General features: G+C 38.5%; 1 protein-coding gene across 4 annotated transcripts in view; it reads right to left on the bottom strand.

Moving 5' to 3' along the window:
* OSBPL8 (oxysterol binding protein like 8) overlaps positions 1-13616 on the bottom strand; it is a 251023-nt gene extending 237407 nt beyond the window's left edge. For all 4 annotated transcript variants that reach the window (XM_037847119.1, XM_037847121.1, XM_037847120.1 and 1 more), the window contains exon 1: positions 13209-13616. The gene's annotated coding sequence lies outside the window, so the exon portion shown is untranslated. The remainder of the gene's footprint in view (positions 1-13208) is intronic.
* Between the last annotated feature and the right edge of the window lie 5493 nt (positions 13617-19109).

The following is a 19109-nucleotide window of genomic DNA, read 5'->3' as shown; positions in this document are numbered from 1 at the left end:
AAATCCCAGGGACCATACACCAATACCAAGGACTTGTGGGTCAGCAGCAGAGACCATCTGTGGCAGGACTGAAATGAAGGTTTAGACTCTTGAAACAACCTTAAATCTCCAGGAACACCTGGGAGGTTGGATTATTATAGCTGCCCTCCCTCCCTAACCACTCAGACACATGCCCCACATTCATGACGGATATAGCACCAACACCACACCCAAACTTGGTGCACCAATTGGACCCCACAAGAATCAGACCCCCACACACCACAAAGACAAAGTTGGGGAGAACTGACTTGACGGAAATAGGTGACTTGCAAATGCCACCTGCTGGTTAAAGAAAGTGTACGCCACCAAGCTGCAGATCTGACAAATAAGAGATTTGTCTTTGAATAATCCTACATATCCTAAAAGAACTCTATAAAGTAAAGCAAATGCCAAGAGGCCAAAAACAACAGAAAATTTTAAAGCATATGAAAAAAACAGACAATATGGGTAACCCAAACCCAAACACCCAAATCAAAGCACAGTACTTGGAGCAATTAATCAAAGAACTACAGACAAACAATGAGAGCATGGCACAGGATATAAAGGACATGAAGAAGACCCTAGAAGGGCATAAAGAAGAAACTGCAAAAGTAAATAAAAAAATAGAAGATCTTATGGAAATAAAAGAAACTGTTGACCAATTTAAAAAGATTCTGGATAATCATAGTACAAGACTAGAGAAAGCTCAACAATGACTCAGCAACCTCGAGGACCACAGAATGGAAAATGAAAGAACAAAAGAAAGAATGGGGAAAAAATTGAAAAAATCGAAATGGACCTCAGGGCTATGATATATAAAATAAAACGTCCAAATTTAAGACTCATTGGTGTCCCAGAAGGGGAAGAGAAGGGTAAAGGTCTAGAAAGAGTATTCAAAGAAATGGTTGGGGAAAAATGCCCAAACCTTCTACACAATATAAATACACAAAGCATAAATGCCCAGTGAACTCCAAATAGAATAAATCCAAATAAACCCACTCCAAGACATATTCTGATCAGACTGTCAAATACTGAAGAGGAGAGCAAGTTCTAAAAGCAGCAAGAGAAAAGCAATTCACCACATACAAAGGAAACAACATAAGACTAAGTAGTGACTACTCAGCGGCCACCATGGAGGCAAGAAGGTAGTGGCATGACATATTTAAAATTCTGAGAGAGAAGAATTTCCAACCAAGAATACTTTATCCAGCAAAGCTCTCCTTCAAATTTGAGGGAGGGCTTAAATTTTTCACAGACAAACAAATGCTGAGAGATTTTGCTAAAAAAAGTCCTGCCCTACTTCAGATACTAAAGAGAGCCCTACTGACAGAGAAACAAAGAAAGGAGAGAGATACAGAGAAAAGTTCAGCACTAAGAGATTCAATATTGGTTCATTAAAGGACATTAAGAGAGAGAGAGGGAAAAAATATATCTGACAAACATAAAACAAAGGATAGGATGGCTGATTCAAGAAATGTCTTCACAGTAATAACATTGAATGTAAATGGATTAAACTCCCCAATTAAAAGATATAGAATGGCAGAATGGATCAAAAAATATGAACCATCAATATGTTGCATGCAAGAGATGCATCTTAGACACAGGGACACAAAGAAATTGAAAGTGAAAGGATGGAAAAACTATTTCATGCAAGCTATAACCAAAAGAAAGCAGGAGTAGCAATATTAATCTCAGGTAAAATAGACTTTAAATGCAAGGATGTTATGAGAGACAAAGAAGGCCACTACATACTAATAAAAAGGGGCAATTCAATAAGAAGAAATAACAATCATAAATGTTTATGCACCCAATCATGGTGCCACAAAACACATGAGATAAACACTGGCAAAACTAAAGGAAGCAATGGATGTTTCCACAATAATTGTGGGAGGCTTCAACACATCACTCTCTCCTATAGATAGATCAACCAGACAGAAGACTAATAAGGAAATCGAAAACCTAAACAATCGGATAAATGAATTTAACAGACATATATAGAACATTACATCCCAAATCATCAGGATACACATTCTTCTCTAGTGATCACAGAACCTTCTCCAGAATAGACCATATGCTGGGACATAAAACAAGCCTCAATAAATTTAAAAAATTGAAGTCATTCAAAGCACATTCTCTGACCACAATGGAATACAATTAGAAGTCAATAACCATCAGAGACTTAGAAAATTCACAAACACCTGGAGGTTAAACAACACACTCCTAAAATAAATGGTTTATAATGTAGAATGTAGGGGAATTAGCGATAGAGAGCAATTAATGAAGGGGGAATGATAACCCAATAAGAACAGATAAGTTATTGTGGGTAAATTTAACATTCTGGGAATGCCTAGGAATGACTATGGTTTGTTAATTTCTGACAGGTATGGTAGGAACAAGTTCACAGAAATGTTGCTATATTCGGTTATTGTCTTGGGGTAGAGTAGGAGCATGTTGGAAGTAAAGTAGTTATTTCAGGTTAGTCGTCTTTTTCTTATTCCCTTGTTATGGTTAATTTGAAATTTTTTTTACTGTATGTCTTTTTTAAAAAAAAATTTGTTTTGATATAGTTAATTTAAAAAAAAGAGTTAATTAAAAAAAAATGAAAAAAATATGCAGAGCCCCCTTGAGGAGCTAGTGGAGAATGCAGGGGTGTTGGGCTTTCCCACCTCGATGGTTGCTGATGTGCTCACAGACATAGGGGACTGGTAGTTTGATGGGCTGAGCCCTCCACTACAGGACTTGCCCTTGGGAAGACTGTTGCTGCCTATAATTGTGCCTAAGAGCCTCCTCCCAATTGCCTCTTTGTTGCTCAGATGTGGCCCCCTCTCTCTAGCTAAGCCAACTTGGCAGGTGAAATCACTGCCCTCCACTCTATGTGGGATCTGACACCCAGGGGAGTGTATCTCCCTGGCAACATGGAATATGACTCCTGGGGAGGAATGCAGACCTGGAATCGTGGAATGGAGAACATCTTCTTGACCAAAAGGGGGATGTGAAAGGAAATGAAATAAGTTTGTGGCAGAGAGATTAACCAAAAGGAGCCGAGAGGTCACTCTGGTGGGCACTCTTACATACAATATAGACAACCGTTTTTAGGTTCTAATGAATTGGAATAGCTAGCAGTAAATACCTGAAACTATCAGACTACAACCCAGGACCCATGAATCCTGTAGATGATTGTATAAAAATGTAGTATATGAGGGGTGACAATGTGATTGGGAAAGCCATATGGACCACACTCCCCTTTCTCCAGTTTATGGATGGAGGAGTAGAAAACTGGGGGGAAAAAGAAAGAAAGAAAGAAAAAGGAAGGCATCCAGTGTTCTTTTTTACATTGGCTGTTCTTTTTCACTTTTGTTTTTATTTTTATTCTTTTTGTGTGTGTGGTAATGAAAATGTCAAAAATTAATTTTGGTGATGAATGCACAACTATATAATGGCACTGTAAACAACTGAATATATGCTTTGTTTGGTATGACTGCATGGTATGTGAATATATCTCAATAAAAATGAATTTAAAAAAAAAAAAAAGAAGGAATGAAGTCCTGATGCATGCGACAACACGGATGAAACTTAAGGACATTATGTTGAGTGAAATAAGCCAAACACAAAAGGACAAATATTGTATGATTGCATTAATATGAATCAATTATATTAAGTAAACTCAGAGTTAGAATCTAAAATATAGGTTACCAGGGGATCGAATGGGGTAGAGGATGGGGAGCTGATGCTTAATGTGTGTAGAATTTCTATTTAGATTGATTGTAAGTGTTTGGAAAGGGATAGTAGTGATGGTAGCACATTACTGTGAGAGTAATTAACAGCACTGAATTATGTTTGTGAATGTGGTTATAAGGGGAAGTTTGGGTTGTGTATGTTACTAGAAGGAAAGTTAGAAGATATAACATTGGACTGTATAACACAGTAAGCCCTGTTGTGAACAATGGACTGTAGTAAATAGTAAAAATATAAGAATGTTCCTTCATGAATTATAACAAACGTACATCACTATTACAGGGTGCTAATAATAGGGTGGTATATGGGAAAAATACAATAATGCAAACTATGGGCTACAGGTAACGGTAATATTTTGATATTCTTTTATCAAATGTAACAAAGCTACCACACCAATAGAAAGTGTCAACAAAAGGGGGTATATAAGAATGTTGTATTTTTTACATGACTTCTCTACAAACCTACAACTTCTCTAAGAGAAACAGATAATAATTTTTTTAAAAAATTATGCTAAGTGATAGAAACCAGACACAAAATACTACCAAACAAAAACAAAAACAAAAACAAAAAGAAAACAAGTGTATTAACCAAGAACTTGCACCCTCTGCTGGGGAAAGTTAGTGCGTTTCCAGTTGTACACAGGACAGTTAAGTTTTGTTAATTAAAAACATGACTTACTATTTTTATTTAGAGATTAATGTGGTTTAAGGAGATGTGTATGGATGCCACGTGACAAGGGGTGGACTGTGATAGTTATATTCATGTGTCAACTTGGCCAGGTTATGGTGTCCAACTGTTTGGTCAAGGAAGCACTGGCATGATTGCTACTGTGAGGAAACTTCATGGATTTAAATCAACAGTAAGTCAATTTATCTATGGCTGATTATATCTACAACCAACTGAGGACACTGCCTTCACCAATGAGAGAAGTTTCATCCAGTCAGTTGAAAGCCTTAAAAGGAGAAGTGATGATTTCAGCAGTCAGAGGGAGAATTTCCAACTTATTTCAGTCAGCTTCTCCTGGGGAATTCATTGAAAACCTTCACTGGAATTCCCAGCTTACAGCATGTCCTATGGAATTTGTACATGCCAAGCTGCACAGACATGAGTCAATAAAATAAAAAATTTCATAATATTTATACAGTAACTACATATATCCCCTGTCAGTACTGTTTCCCTAGAGATCCCTGACTAAAAGACACAGGGACCTGAGACTTCTTGGTAAGAATCTATGTACTTCCATTAATATGTGGACATTTGGCAACCAAAACACAACTTACTTTAATGGTGGAAACTTCAATATGTTAGATAGGTCTGTCTCCCTGGAATATTACCTTGCAAAACAAATCCATACCAATCCTGTACAACAGTGTTATTCTTAAATATATATATGAATTTTAGAAATTATAACAAGTCAGCTTAAAATACTGTATTTATTATGTTCTTGTTTTTCCACTATAGTCAGGAATTTTCCAGTGAGAAAACAGTAGTTGAATGAACAGTAAATAATTATTTGCTTTACTCCAAGATTAAAAATAAGATGCCAGTCAAATATGAATGAAATGAAGAAATTGAAGCTATATTCTATCTTATTACAAAGCGTATTTTCATCAAATCACACAGCCAAAAAAGACTGAGAAAGGTCATTAAAGTCAAGACCTGTCATAAGAGACAACCACAAATAAACTATGCAATTCAGGGACTTCCGGCGGAGTAGGTGAGGCAGAACAGGCTTCTCCTCCATGAAAGTAACTCGAAAGGGGCTGGAGGACACCAGGGACCATGGTTTCAGGGTTTGACCAGCAATAGATGGTCCCCCACAGTAAGTGGAGGGGACACCAACAAAAACGGAGGAGAGACGGCAGCTAGAGGGACGTGGTGAGTGTGTTCCTGTCGGATAGCCTCCTGGCTGGCAGCAGCAAAACCACCACCGAGCAAGGGAGTGAGCAGCAGCTCTCCACTCCCACGCACCCACCTTGAGAGTTTGCCAGGGGGTTGATTCTCTACAGTCAGACAGCAGGAGCTCCCATGGTGGAACCCAGCAGTAAGGGTTTGCTCTCCCCCTGCAGAAGTGGGGGGGGGGGGGGGGCGCGCAACTGCAAAAAGCGGAGAATGGAAAGGTGCCATACCAGAGATCAGAAACCACTCCCACACCCCAGAGACTCGCAGGCACCAGGCAGGCAGACAACCAGCAGGCCAGCCCACATTACATCTAGGGGTGCCCTTGATCAGACTCCCTGCCTACCTGCTCAGGGCCCACATTACAGCCCCAGGACAGGCATTCCCCAGTGCACACGGAGAATGGGTGCACTGATTGGTTCCCACACTGGTTTGTACCCTGCCCACAGGACAGGAGACGTTTAGGGAACACCTATTTGAGAGCACCACCTGCTGGTAGGTTAGGGAAACTGCACCTCAGCAAGCTGTACCTTAAGATCAATCACCACCTCCTGGTAGGTTACAGAAACTGCACTCCAGCCAGCTGTGCCTCAAGAATGCCACCTGCTGGTAGGATTGGGAAACTGCACTCCAGCAAACCAAAGTTTATATAAATGCTCACATAATTCTGCACTTCTCAAAATAACCATATCAAGACAAGCAAATGCCTAAAGTCAACAGAAAATTACAAAGCACCTGAAGGAGCTAGAAGATATGGACAAGCCAAATGAACAAATTAAAAAGCCACAGGAGACACAAAATTTGGAGCAATTTATTAAAGAAGTACAAACAAATCTCCAAAACAACTCAAACCATATGGCTAAAGACATGAAGGAAATCAAGAAGACTCTACAAGAGTATAAAGAATTTTAAAGAGTAAATAAAAAAAAATAGCAGACCTGTGATGGTTAGGCTCATGTGTCAGCTTGGCCAGATGATGGTGCCCAGGTGTCTGGTCAAGCAAGTACTGGCCTAACCATTACTACAAGGACATTTGTGGCTGGTTAGTAAACCAGAAGGCTGGTTTATTAAATAATCATCAATTGTCTGCAGCTATGCCTGATTACATTAACGAAGGGAAGGTCTTCCACAATAAGAGAATGCAATCAGCTGGATTTAATCCAATCAGTTGAAGACTTTTAAGCAAGACAGATAAAGGACCTTCACTTCTTCGGCTAGCCAGTAAAGCGTTTCCTGAGGAGTTCATCGAACACCTTCATTGGAGTTGCCAGTCTGCTGCCTGAGGACTTCATCGAACACCTTCATCAGACCTGCCAGTTCACTGTCTGAGGAGTTCATCGAACACCTTCATTGGAGTTGCCAGTTTGCTGCCTGTCCTATGGGAATTTGGACTCATGCATCCCCACAGTTGCATGAGATGCTTTTATAAAATCTTATATTTAGATATCCTCTTGTTGATTCTGTTACTCTAGAGAATCCTAACTAATACAAGACTTTATGGAAATAAAAGACACTGTGGCTCAAACTAAAAATATACTAGAGACACACAATAGCATATGTGAAGAGACAGAAGAAAGGATACGTGAACTTGAGGACAGTAATTGAATGTGAGCACACAAAAGAACAAATGGGGGAAAAAATAAAATAATTTGAAATGGATCTCAAAGAAATGATGGACAACATGAAGCAAACAAATACAAGAGTCACTGATGTCCCAGAAGGAGAAGAGAAGGGTAAAAGGCTAGGAAGGGTGTTTCAAGACACAATTGAGGAAAATTTCCCAAACCTTCTAAATGACATAAATATGCCAACCAAAGATGCCCAACAAACTCCAAATAGAATAAATCCAGATAAACCTACTCTGAGATATATACTTATTAGATTGTCAAATGCTGAAGAGAAGGAGCATTTCACCACATACAAGGGAAACAACATAAGACTAAGTACTGACTACTCAGCGGGGACCAGGGAGGTGAGAAGGCAGTGGTATGACATATTTAAGATTCAGAAAGAGAAAAATTGCCAGCCAAGAATTCTTTATCCAGCAAAGGTCTCCTTCAAAATTGAGGAAGAGTTTAAAATTTTCACAGACAAATTCTGAGGGAATTTGTTAACAAGAGAGCTGCCCCGTAAGAAATACTAAAGGAAGCTCTACCAGCTGAGAAAAAGAAAGGAGAGAGGTCTGGAGAAGAGACCAGAACTGAAGAGTTATCAGTAAGGGTAACTTAAAGGAAAAAAAAAGGGGGGGGGGGGCGGGAATTAGATCTAACAACTAAAAACCAAAGGATAAGACGGCTGGTTCAAGAATTCCCTTCACAGTAATAACTTTGAATGTGAATGGATTAAACTCTCCAATTAAAAGATACAGACTGGCAGAATGGATTAAAAAATATGACCCATTGATATGCTGTTTACAAGAGACTCATCATAGACCCTGCGACACAAAGAGACTGAAAGTGAAAGGATGGAAAAAAAATATTCTACGCAAACTGCAATCAAAAGAAAGCTGGGGTAGCTGTACTAATATCAGACAAAACAGACTTTAAATGGAAAGATGTCATAAGACACAAAGCAGGACATTATATATTAATAATGTTTATGTACCCTATCAAGGAGCTCCAAAATACATGAGACAAATGGGCTAAACTGAAGGGAGCAACAGACATGTCTACAATAATAGTGGGAGACTTCCAGACACTATCTTTTCTACAGATAGAACAAATAGACAGAGGACCAATAAGAAAACTGAGATCCTAAACAATATGATAAATGAATTAGACTTACTTAACAGACATATAGATCGTTACATCCCAACGTATCAGGATGCACATTCTTCTCCAGTGCCCATGAAACATATTCCAGGATAGATCATATGCCGGGGCACAAAACAAGTCTTAATAAATTAAAAAAGATTGAAATTATTCATAACTCAGTATAGTGTGGTAGTTAAAAGGACAGGCACTGAAGGCAAAGGTCAAGTTAAAACATCAGGTTCAAATCCTGACTCTGCCACCTACAATTCATCACCTATGAATACCACCTACTACTAACCTATCTGTTCCTCAGTTTTCTCATGTCTATAAAATAGGACAAGAAAATTTCCTGATTTTTAGGATTGTTGTGAGGATTAAATGTGATAAAATGTGTAAAGTACTTCTAGAGCAGTAGCTGGTACACAGTAAGCAGACAACATATATTAACTATTCTTATGACCAACCATTCCTACCAAGACACCTTCTGGAGTTGCAACAATCTCCCTCTGAATCTATCAAGTTTTTAACAAATCAAAATCTTCTCCTTTTTATCTGGAAAGAGTCTTCTTGCCTTAAAACCATTTTTGCTTTTATTCAGTCTTTTGTGACTATGATAGGTAACCATCTTCTTTATAATTTAAAGACTCTTCTTAGTCTTTTTATAGTAAAATTCCCTTCCAAATATCATGCAAAGGACAGACTGCACCATGATCACAAACACTGTAAGAGTCCATAAAGTATAATGAAATTTTGAGATTCATAAAAGAACATACAGCCACTGGAACAAAAAGCTTAGATAAGAAATAATGCATAAGTCTATTAGTCTGCTCAAAAAATATTGGATTCTAAAATAAAACACAGCAGGTAGAGATCCTTCATGGTTACAGTCACTCACATCATGAAAAACACACAGAGGATAATTTTACTAGATTTTTTCCTTAATAGCATGAAACCCATTTCTTCACAACAATGGATAGATAGATGGCATAGACAAGGACAATTCCTTCAAAAACTAATTCTGTACAGAAGAAAAGCCTAAAGGCTTAGATTTTTCTGCCAAACACATCCCTTAAATTTTTTAAAGCTTTAAAAATTTAATGCAAATAGCATTCCTTGTGGTCTGCAGCATTAAGAAGTAATAAAACTAAGCCTCATTTCTATCAGAAAATGAAGTTTGATTGAAAGAAAAGTATCAATCTAAAATTTTAACACTGATGAATTTAAAGGTAATATCATGGGTCAACTGAACTCAAAGATCAATAAATATGAGAGATAATGATAAATGAACCAAAATATTTTTTAAAGAGCCAGAGCCAAAGAAATGTTTTAAATAAAATTTGCTGAACTCCTTCTATGTTTTAGATATTTAAGTAAGCACTTTCATACACCTTATATAATTTAACTCTCCCAACAACCCACACAGAGTAGAGATCATTATCCACATTTTACAAATGAGGAAACTAAGGCCCAGTGATTTGCCCAAGAGCACACTGATTGTATAAGATGCAAAGTCAAAATTCCAATTAGAAATTTTTGACACCCCCAGTTCAATTCTCTTTGCTTTCACTGTAGCATTGTCACTTCCAAAACTCAAGTACTCTAAATCTTAGCTCTTATAATATGTACCAATCTTTTTATCTGGGGAGAGGCAACAGTTGCGATAGCAATGCTGAATCTGACATGACTTGACCAGTCCAATTTAAATGGTTCGGTTCATGCTGTCGACCCACTTAAAAACATCCACTTGTCCCTGGACACATCCTTCAATAAGATCTAGCTCAAGAATCACCTCCTCCAAGACAGTTTCCCAGGTTAAAAAACCTGCTGTTACCTTCCAAGTTAATATCCCTCCTTTTTATCACCTCTTTGCTTATATATAGTTTGCATTACATTATCACATACTTCTTTGTTCCCCAGTCATATATCTATAACTACATTTTTCATTCAATAAATGTTAAACATTTGGAGCTTCAACGATGAGCAAAACAAACAAGGGCCTTGCTGTTATAGAGAGCCTACATTGTCTGAAACTTTGTCAATAAAGTTAAAAATAGCATAGGGTATAAGAGTATGATAATCCAGGACAAGGATTCCTTCCTACAAATTCTCTAATGAAAGCTCTCTCTCCCAAACTTGGTAACAGTTTTCAGGGAGAAAAATTCCTTCTATCATGCCTTCCAAATTAGACTTTCAATTTCATGCCTTTGTGAGTATATACGCATATGGGAGAAGTGGGAAGAAAGAGAACAAGGATAGATCTAAAATCTCTGAAGGATGGCTTCCCACATTGTGGCATGAAATATGCACACAACCTCAGTCCAGAAATCCCTCCTTCTATCTCATTTACAAGGGAACTGTACTTGCAACACAACTGCTCCAATCAATCACCTCCATCCATCTCCTCATAACAACTTCATTAAAATGAGTATAGTTCTCAGAGGCATTTTTAATCAAGCTGTATTTATCTTTTATTTGTAGGTCTTACTCATAAAAATAAAGCAGAACCTGTGTCTTCTACTTTTGAATCACCTAATGCCCCAAGATCGCTGGTATGAATGTGATCTTATTAAATATTAATACTTCTGGTATTGCATTACAATAAATTTCCAAAAATAGTATTAGAAAACTTAATCTAATAATCCACCCCAAATTTAAATGTACTATGATCACTCACTAGTTAATCCTTTAGAGGGAAAGAAACTTTGGTTATGCAGATCTTGTAAATTTGTAATTTTTATCAGTGTATTTTTCTTCTAAAAGTAGGATTTCTTTCTATCTAAAAAAATATTATCAGAGAAGTTGCAAATTTACAGAAAAAAAATCATGCAGAAAATACAGAGTTCCCATATACCCACCCATTAACACCTTGCATTACAGTGTGGTATGTTTGTTGTAGAATATTAATATAACTGTACTATTAACTAAGGCCAGAGTTTACATTCGAGTTCCCTATTTGTGTTTTACATATGTTTATGTATGCTTACATTGATATACAGTCTATTTTTTTTCTAGTTACATATATGCAATCAATTTTTCTCCTTTTAGCCAATTAAGTGCTGTTAATTAAATTCACAATATTGTGCTACCATTACCATCATCCATAAATCAAAGCAAACTAAAATATAACTTAATTACACAGAATTTTTATTTATCCCAGAAATATATTTTAATGTCCTCAATTCAAAAATGAACCAAAAACTAAATATCACCAAACTTATAAATCCCGTAAATGTGTTTTAAGAAAAACAGTTGCCTCTAAAATGCAGTAAAATTCTAACTGAAAAATATAGCAACATTATCCACGTCAGAGATACAATAAATATTATGATTCAATGAAACAGAAATAAAACATGACCATTTTTAATTAAACAGGCATTTTTTTAACCACCTGTGCATAATGAATTGTGGCTCAAACTATCCACAAGGAATTTGACCTCAACAACTCAATTTCCAAAATTAAAGACCTAAAAGGTAGTTCTTATGTTTCATCAATTCCCTTTCTCAGCATCTTGAACAGGCATAGGGCAGTTATTCAATACATAGTTGCTACCAAAAAACCAGGTAACAAATATTTGAAAGTAGTTGTACTTTTAATAGGGGTTTTTAAGTCACATGGCCTCACTCTTCCTTCCCCAGCCTGGTTTATAAGACAACCATGATCTTAATAATTGCACTTCAAAACAGTTCTAACAAGCATAGAAACTGATCACAGTCTCTCAGCATAATCAAGCGTAGATTAAACCGGGTGGGGTGAAGAAAACCTAATGAGCAATTCTTCCACGTTCCTCCACAATTTATGCTATTCCTGCAATCCTGGGAGAGGAAAAACCTATTTTAAAAGATTATTTGAAAATGGCATTAATTTGAGGACATATTTCAGGTGAAGGTTAATAACAATAAATCTGCCTTCCACAGGACATTCTACAAGCATTTAGAAGACATTCGTCTTCCAGTACCAGCAAGGCAAAACTTCTTTATATTATTTATTTAACGCCAAAATGCTTATATTATTAGTTAGGTAAGTGTTTCCCATCTAAGTAGGAGCCCAAGTTACCTATCATTTCAGACCGCATTTGGATAAAATGAAAGTAGATATAATGTTCAGCAACTCAGATCTCTCTCACAAATAAGAGTATTAAGCGACTTTTGTGAATGGAAAATCTGCTTAGACTATTGCTTCGCCTCAGCCGGTCTTGAGTGGGTGGCTCAGTGAACCAAAGCATGCTCCATTTGAAGATCCTTGGGATCTGATTGCACTCTTGAGAGAGGGCTTAAAAAACAAACATTAAATTTAAAGGTACAGCAAAGGCTTCGCTTTTCCTCCTACGTTACAAGAATACCACGGGAACTAGGTCTAGAGAAACAACGTCGTGTCACTTGCCTCTGCAAGGGCGGGGCACGGCACAGCCTCCTCTGGGGCTGTCAGAGGAAAACCGGAATCTCGCCTTAACCGCACAAAGCGACAAAGCGCCCACTATCCCAGGCGCTGGGGCTTCCAGCGAGACCCAGCGTTAGCCCAGTCAAACTTCAGGAGGAGACACTCTGGGCTGTCAAAAAGCTCGAACAGACCGCCGCCCCTGCTCCCCAGCCGCGGCTCCTCTTTTGGGCCCCAAAACACTCCACCCCCGCTAGCTTTCGAACACCAACTCCAAAAGGGACAAAGGATCTAACCAGGAACTCCCTGGTGCTAAGTGGTAGGGAGTCCCCACCAGCCCGAGCTCAGAACGTGGGGATAAGGGGGTGCAGCTGCCCGGAGAGGTGCAGATCCCTCGCCTCTGACTCAGGGATCCGCGCGACACTCACCGGTGTGGAGCCCCAGGAGAGGCGGACCGCAGGGGGCCGGTTCCTCCCGGGTCGGTGACGCGCCGAGGTTTCGGGCCCGGCACGCGTCCGATCGGACGCCAACTTCTGTCGGCCGCTGTCGCTGTCGGCAACTGGGGCGCGAGCCCAGACGGAGGGCGCGGTCTCGCCGCAGTCGAGGAGCAGCGGGCTCCGCCAGCGAGGTGGACGGGAACTCTGGTCCCGAGGTTCACTGGCCAGGGCGGGACCTCTCCTTCCCTCCGTCCGCCCGCTACCGGCGGCCGCTGCTACCGCAGCCAAGCTAACGCTTGCAGCCGCTCTGGCTGCCGCTACCACCGCCTCCGGCCGAGAGCACGTCGCGGCCTAATGTTGTCATCGATCGCGTAGCCGCCTCTCTGGGAACTCGGAGTCGCCAGGATCCTTCACATTCTAGAGCCCTCCCCCTCTCAGCCCCGCCCCCCGACTCGCGGCCTTCGGCCACACCCTCTTCCCGTCACGTGACGGGGCGCGGAGGCGTCCGCGGAGTCTCCTTTTTAGCGGGGTTGGCGGGAGCCTTGCTGAAGCAACTGTCAACACCTCTCCTTGCCAGAATATTGTCGCCGCCAAACAGCCTCCGCAAACCCGTGGGCGGCCATGGGAAGCGAGTCCACCACCGTGGGCCTCGCACCTGCTGCCTGGTGAGGCGAGGCCCTATGGACTGGTGGTCCTGGGCCCTTTTTAATCTGAGGAGACTGCACAACCGAGCCTCCTGGTCAGGGCTCACTCAGGACCGCACGCCCACCCCGAGGTCTAAGCGTGAGACTTGCCTCCCCAACCTTGGGCTTGGTTCAAGTTTTAGGCAAAGAAAAAAAGAAGGCATCGTAGTGTATAACATCTGGCTTGAAAAGCATTCAGTAGCTACTTGTTCCTATTTCTAGTAGCACGTTAATTGTGGCTTTTAATTTACTGTCCTCTCCATTAGAGGTTTTTATTTGTGAGAGAACGATGGTGCATTTCAATCATGCTGGGATGAAAATAGCCCAACAAATTTATTTTTATTCTTAGTCATGTTCAGGATTCTCCCTGCCAGTTTTTCAGTCATTAAGTTTTACAGTGTGTTAGGTTGGTGGCAGTTTAAACAGAAACATAGGAATTTGGCATTGTGTTCCATTTTGTAAATATAAAGCCTAATTCTTGATTTTATCAAGTACCTCAACTTTTTGAACTTAACCTGTTTGCCTTCCTTTCTAATAATGGTCCAAGGAACCCTCTCCTTTCACCCAACCCTGTTGATGAGAGGAAGAGGGTAGAATGCTAGTCACCAAAAGAAAGAACCAACACCAAAATAAGTGAGGTGGAAAAGCAGAGAGATCATCAAACCCTGCTAATAATGAAGGCAAATGAGACAGCTTTCTTTAAAATTAAACTCAATTGGTAAATCATTTTCCCTTCTTGCCCAGAACTAAGGTTTTTTTTTCAGGGATTCTCATCTTTACATTTTCTTAACAAGAAGTCAGAAGACATTCTGATCAACTGGATACTCTAAAATGCATAAGCAATCAATTTTGGCCTATATAATCATTATTAGTATATTTCATAAAACTCTAAGACTTTCCATAATATCATGTTCCCCAAGAAAGAAAGAAAAAAGTACTGCCATTTGAACTATGCCAAGCCACTGATTTGTTCAGGCATGTCTTGAATTCAGCAGTGTTAAAATGTGAAAGACAATGAGTCTTAGAATCTATGAGATATGCTAATGAACTGGTGTTCCAATAAGGAAAAGATTCTACGAAGTTCTGTTCTGAAGTCTGAGAGATTGTAGTTAGGTCAGACAACCACGAGGAAAGATTATTATTCTGTGAATGCAATATAACTTTGAAGTTTGTCAACACTTTGAAATTTCTCTCCAGTTTTCTGGAATAGTGTTTTTCAAACTGTGATTCAAAAACCAGTTTTATTTTTTAATTAAATAAGCTAAAATTGAATAGAATGTTAAAAAATCAGAATGCATCAGTTCTAGTAAAAGCCATAATTGCTTTGTGAAAATTTTGTTTCAACTGGAAGGGTGAGGGGAGGATTTGTGAAGATAATATGTCCTGTGTTGTTGTGATTTAAAATATATTTCTTACTGTGATTTGAAATCAAATAGATTTGAAAAAGAATGTTTCTAGAGCATAGGTAACATGCGAAACATACCATCTAGGCTATTTCCCTGGTGCTTTGCCCTTATTTTGAGAACTGAGACTAAAGATTTGGAGACAAATTGCCTTGCCTAATCTTCTCCTGCCTTAGCCTCAACATCTTATATTGGCTGTTGAAAATATGGTCATTTGTTGGAATGGAAAGCACTATACTGGAAGCAAGGAGGCCTAGGTTACAGAGTTGGCTAATTAGATGTGCAACTAGGTAATTACTCTCTGCATTTCAAGTTCTGATAAAACTATGGAGTTGTACTAGATGTTTTTTAAAGAATTGTCCTTAACCTTTTTTCCAATGGCTGACACATATATTGGAAACAAACGGCCATGGTATACCCAAGATTATGCAAATTCTGTAACTCCTTTCACCTCCACTCAAAAAAAAAAAAAAAAAAAAATTAATGCAAGTGAGAATGAAGAAATAAGAAAACAAATGTAAGTATCTTCTATATTTTATTGCTAGTAATAGTTACTTTTCACAAATAACTTGATTTTGATTTTTAATATTCCTCACAACCAATTGCAACAAAATAATATATCCTTATGATACTGTTTGGGTTCCTTCCAAATATTATATTCTCTGATTTCAGGAAATGATCATTAAGTCTAGCATTTTCAGTGTAATCACAACATAAACAGAAATTGCGATATGTGATTTTGCACCATAAATGAAAAATATCCAATAATTCCTGTTCGTTAATTTAAGAGATATCTTGTAAGTTAGCTACTCTTAGAATGATTTTTAAGAATAACATTTTAAAATAAATTTTTATTATAATGATCCAATTTTAACTCAAATGAGAATTCTCTCTTTTGCCTAGTGCTTAATTAATTATACAATTCTGGGAAAGAGAAATTATGTTTTCCAAAACAGATTTATCACTAACCAGTAAGATGATCTTTCCATCAGAATATATTTCAAACCTGACCTAGAATGAGAGAGATGTGGCTTAAGATTTTTTTTTTTCCTTTATCCTATCCAGTTAAATACTTAATGTTACCAAAGATTGCTAATCAGGAGTATAAACTACAGACTTCAATTTCTGGAAGAAGATTGAGATTGTGAACAACCTCATCCATAAATAAGGCATTCAACATAACTTTCAAGACTGTGGTAGACTGTATTATTAGTCATAAATATTCACTCCCCCCACTCCCACCACTGCCCTGGCAGCTTGGTCTTGTAACCTGTATTAGCCAGTGGTTTGTGTGTAGATGTGACACATGCTATGTCAAAGCAGAAGCTTTAAATTTGAGTGAAAGATTCAAGTCAATCTGTTGCTTCTGTGATGCCTGTCTTGAGAAAGGTATGTCCCAGATGGAAGTAGCTTCTTTAGCCCAGGCTCCAGAATAAGAAAATAGATGAAACAGACCTAAAACTGACTCTCAGCCCTGGAGCAGCACTACAACAGCTGACCTGCAGCTATTGACATGAAACAAGAGTTTTGTTTTTGTAAATCCAGGAAATTTTTGAGGTTCTTATACAATGTAACCTGAAGTAAATTGAGCCAGCATATTAGTGCTTCCAAGATTAAAAGTACTATTAAATAATAATGAAATTTCTGTTTAATAAAATAAAAAAATAGATATCTACAAACCAGTCAACCAGATATTTAGTAAACATTCAGCCAAACTTTACACTAAAAAGTAGTCTGTTTATAAAATCTATAGATTTGCTTGCAAAATATTTGCAAATTTAGTTAAAGCATTTCTGTTTAGTATTGTTAGTCTTAAAGAAATATTCCTTGAGGAAAATTTGTATAATACAACAAAATATAAAGAATATAGGCTTCTATTTCTGGTAATATCATAGACTAAGTACTTTAATACATTGAAAACAAATGGCCACACTTAAATAAAAATTCTGGAAAAATATTTTTTTAAATCTTGTTAAATATGTTGATTAGCTGGCAGTAAGGTAAGAAAATTAAGTCAAAACACACTAAGTAAAGGCAGGAACCTAGAGAGTTAAGCAGAACCTAAACTCGGCCTTTACCCTCAAGGCATTTACCAAACCCAATTAATATAAGCTTTTGTTTTAGTGACTTAACAAGAGACAAACTGCATGACGCTGTCCATTATGAAAAGTCTAATGACTGCCTCCAAGACACATGTGACACACACAAAGCTGGGTTTCTACTGATTATTCATTCAGTGTAAGGATATTCTAGAAATAAACTTGTCCATTACTTACATACATACCCCTACCCCAGAGTCTGTAAGGAAAATTTCCTTAAACTTTGGCACCTAGTGGACAAGGGAAAAGCAAAGTCATAATCTGAGAATATGGATCCACAGTCCAGCTCTCAAACAAAAATGTAACCTGTATCCATACTACCTGGTGATCCCCAAAACGCTTAAGTGGCTACTTAAGAATGATTCTTGACCAATAGTTCTCTTAGACACCTGGCAGGTGCAAATGCCAATCCTTTTTGGAGGAACCCATCTTCATTTTGAGCCATGAAGAATGATGATAAATAAAATCATGAGGAAACGAGCAGCTCATAGTCAAAACAGCATAAAAAAGAAAACTAGAAGAAAATAAGGCACTGTTAGTGATAAACAGCAGAAACAAAAGACAGCAGAAACAGACTATGGGTCACAGACTATAAAATAGCTTTATGAAATATGAAAGAAGGAGTAAAAGACAAGATTGAAAATACATGCAGGAAACAAGATATTGTAAAGAATGAATAAATACAGTTGAAAAAAAGAGAACCAAATAGAACTTCAAGAATTGAAAAATATACACTGAAACAAAACTCATTAAACAAATGTGCCAGTTTGAATGTATCATGTCCCCCAAACACCATTATCTTTGATTTAATCTTGTGTGGGCAGACCTATCAGTGTTAATTAGATTGTAATTCTTTGAGAGTTTCCATGGAAATGCACCCCACCCAACTATAGTTGATAACTCTGATGAGATATTTCCATGGAGTCATGGCCCCACCCACTGAGGGTGCGCCTTGATCAGTGCAGCCATATAAATGAGCTGACAAACAGAAGGAACTCAGTGCAGCTGAGAGTAACACTTTGAAGAGGTGCTACAGCCAAGAGGGACACTTTGAAGAAAGCACAGGAACTGCAGATAAGAGACAGTTTGAAGAGGGCCACTGAATGCAGACTCTTGCTCCAGGGAAGCTAAGAGAGGACAAATGCCCCAAGAGCAACTGAGAGTGACATTTTTATGAGGAGCTGTGGCCTAGAGAGGAACGTTCTGGGAGAAAGCCATTTTGAAACCAGAACTTGGAGCAGATGCCAGCCACCTGCCTTCCCGGCTAACAGAGGTTTTCTGGACACCATTGGCCATCCTCCAGTGAAGGTACCCAGTTGCTCATGCATTACCTTGGACACTTTGTGGCCTTAAGACTGTAACTGTGTAACCAAATAAACCCCCTTTTATAAAAGCCAGTACATTTCTGGTGTTTTGCCTTCTTGCAGCACTAGCAAGCTAGAACTAGTTTAATAATCTTTTTGATGTAGAAGTACAAACTGATGAACTGGAAGATAGAGATGAGAGAATTATCCCAAATGCAACAGAAAAAGAAAAGTAAATGAAAATATAAAAGAAACTTTAGGTGACATGGAAGACATTTTGAGATCTAAAATCTAATTATAGCTCCAGAAGACTAGGAAAGAGCAAACGGAATGTTTGCCAAGATAATGGTTTAGAACTTGCCAGAACTGATGTGAGACTCCAACCCACAGATTTAGAAAACTC

The sequence above is a fragment of the Choloepus didactylus genome, chromosome 8 (assembly GCF_015220235.1).
Source record: "Choloepus didactylus isolate mChoDid1 chromosome 8, mChoDid1.pri, whole genome shotgun sequence".
Lineage (NCBI taxonomy): Eukaryota > Metazoa > Chordata > Mammalia > Pilosa > Megalonychidae > Choloepus > Choloepus didactylus.
The sequence above is the reverse complement of the archived record's forward strand: the minus strand, read 5'-3'. Positions and strand labels throughout refer to the sequence as shown.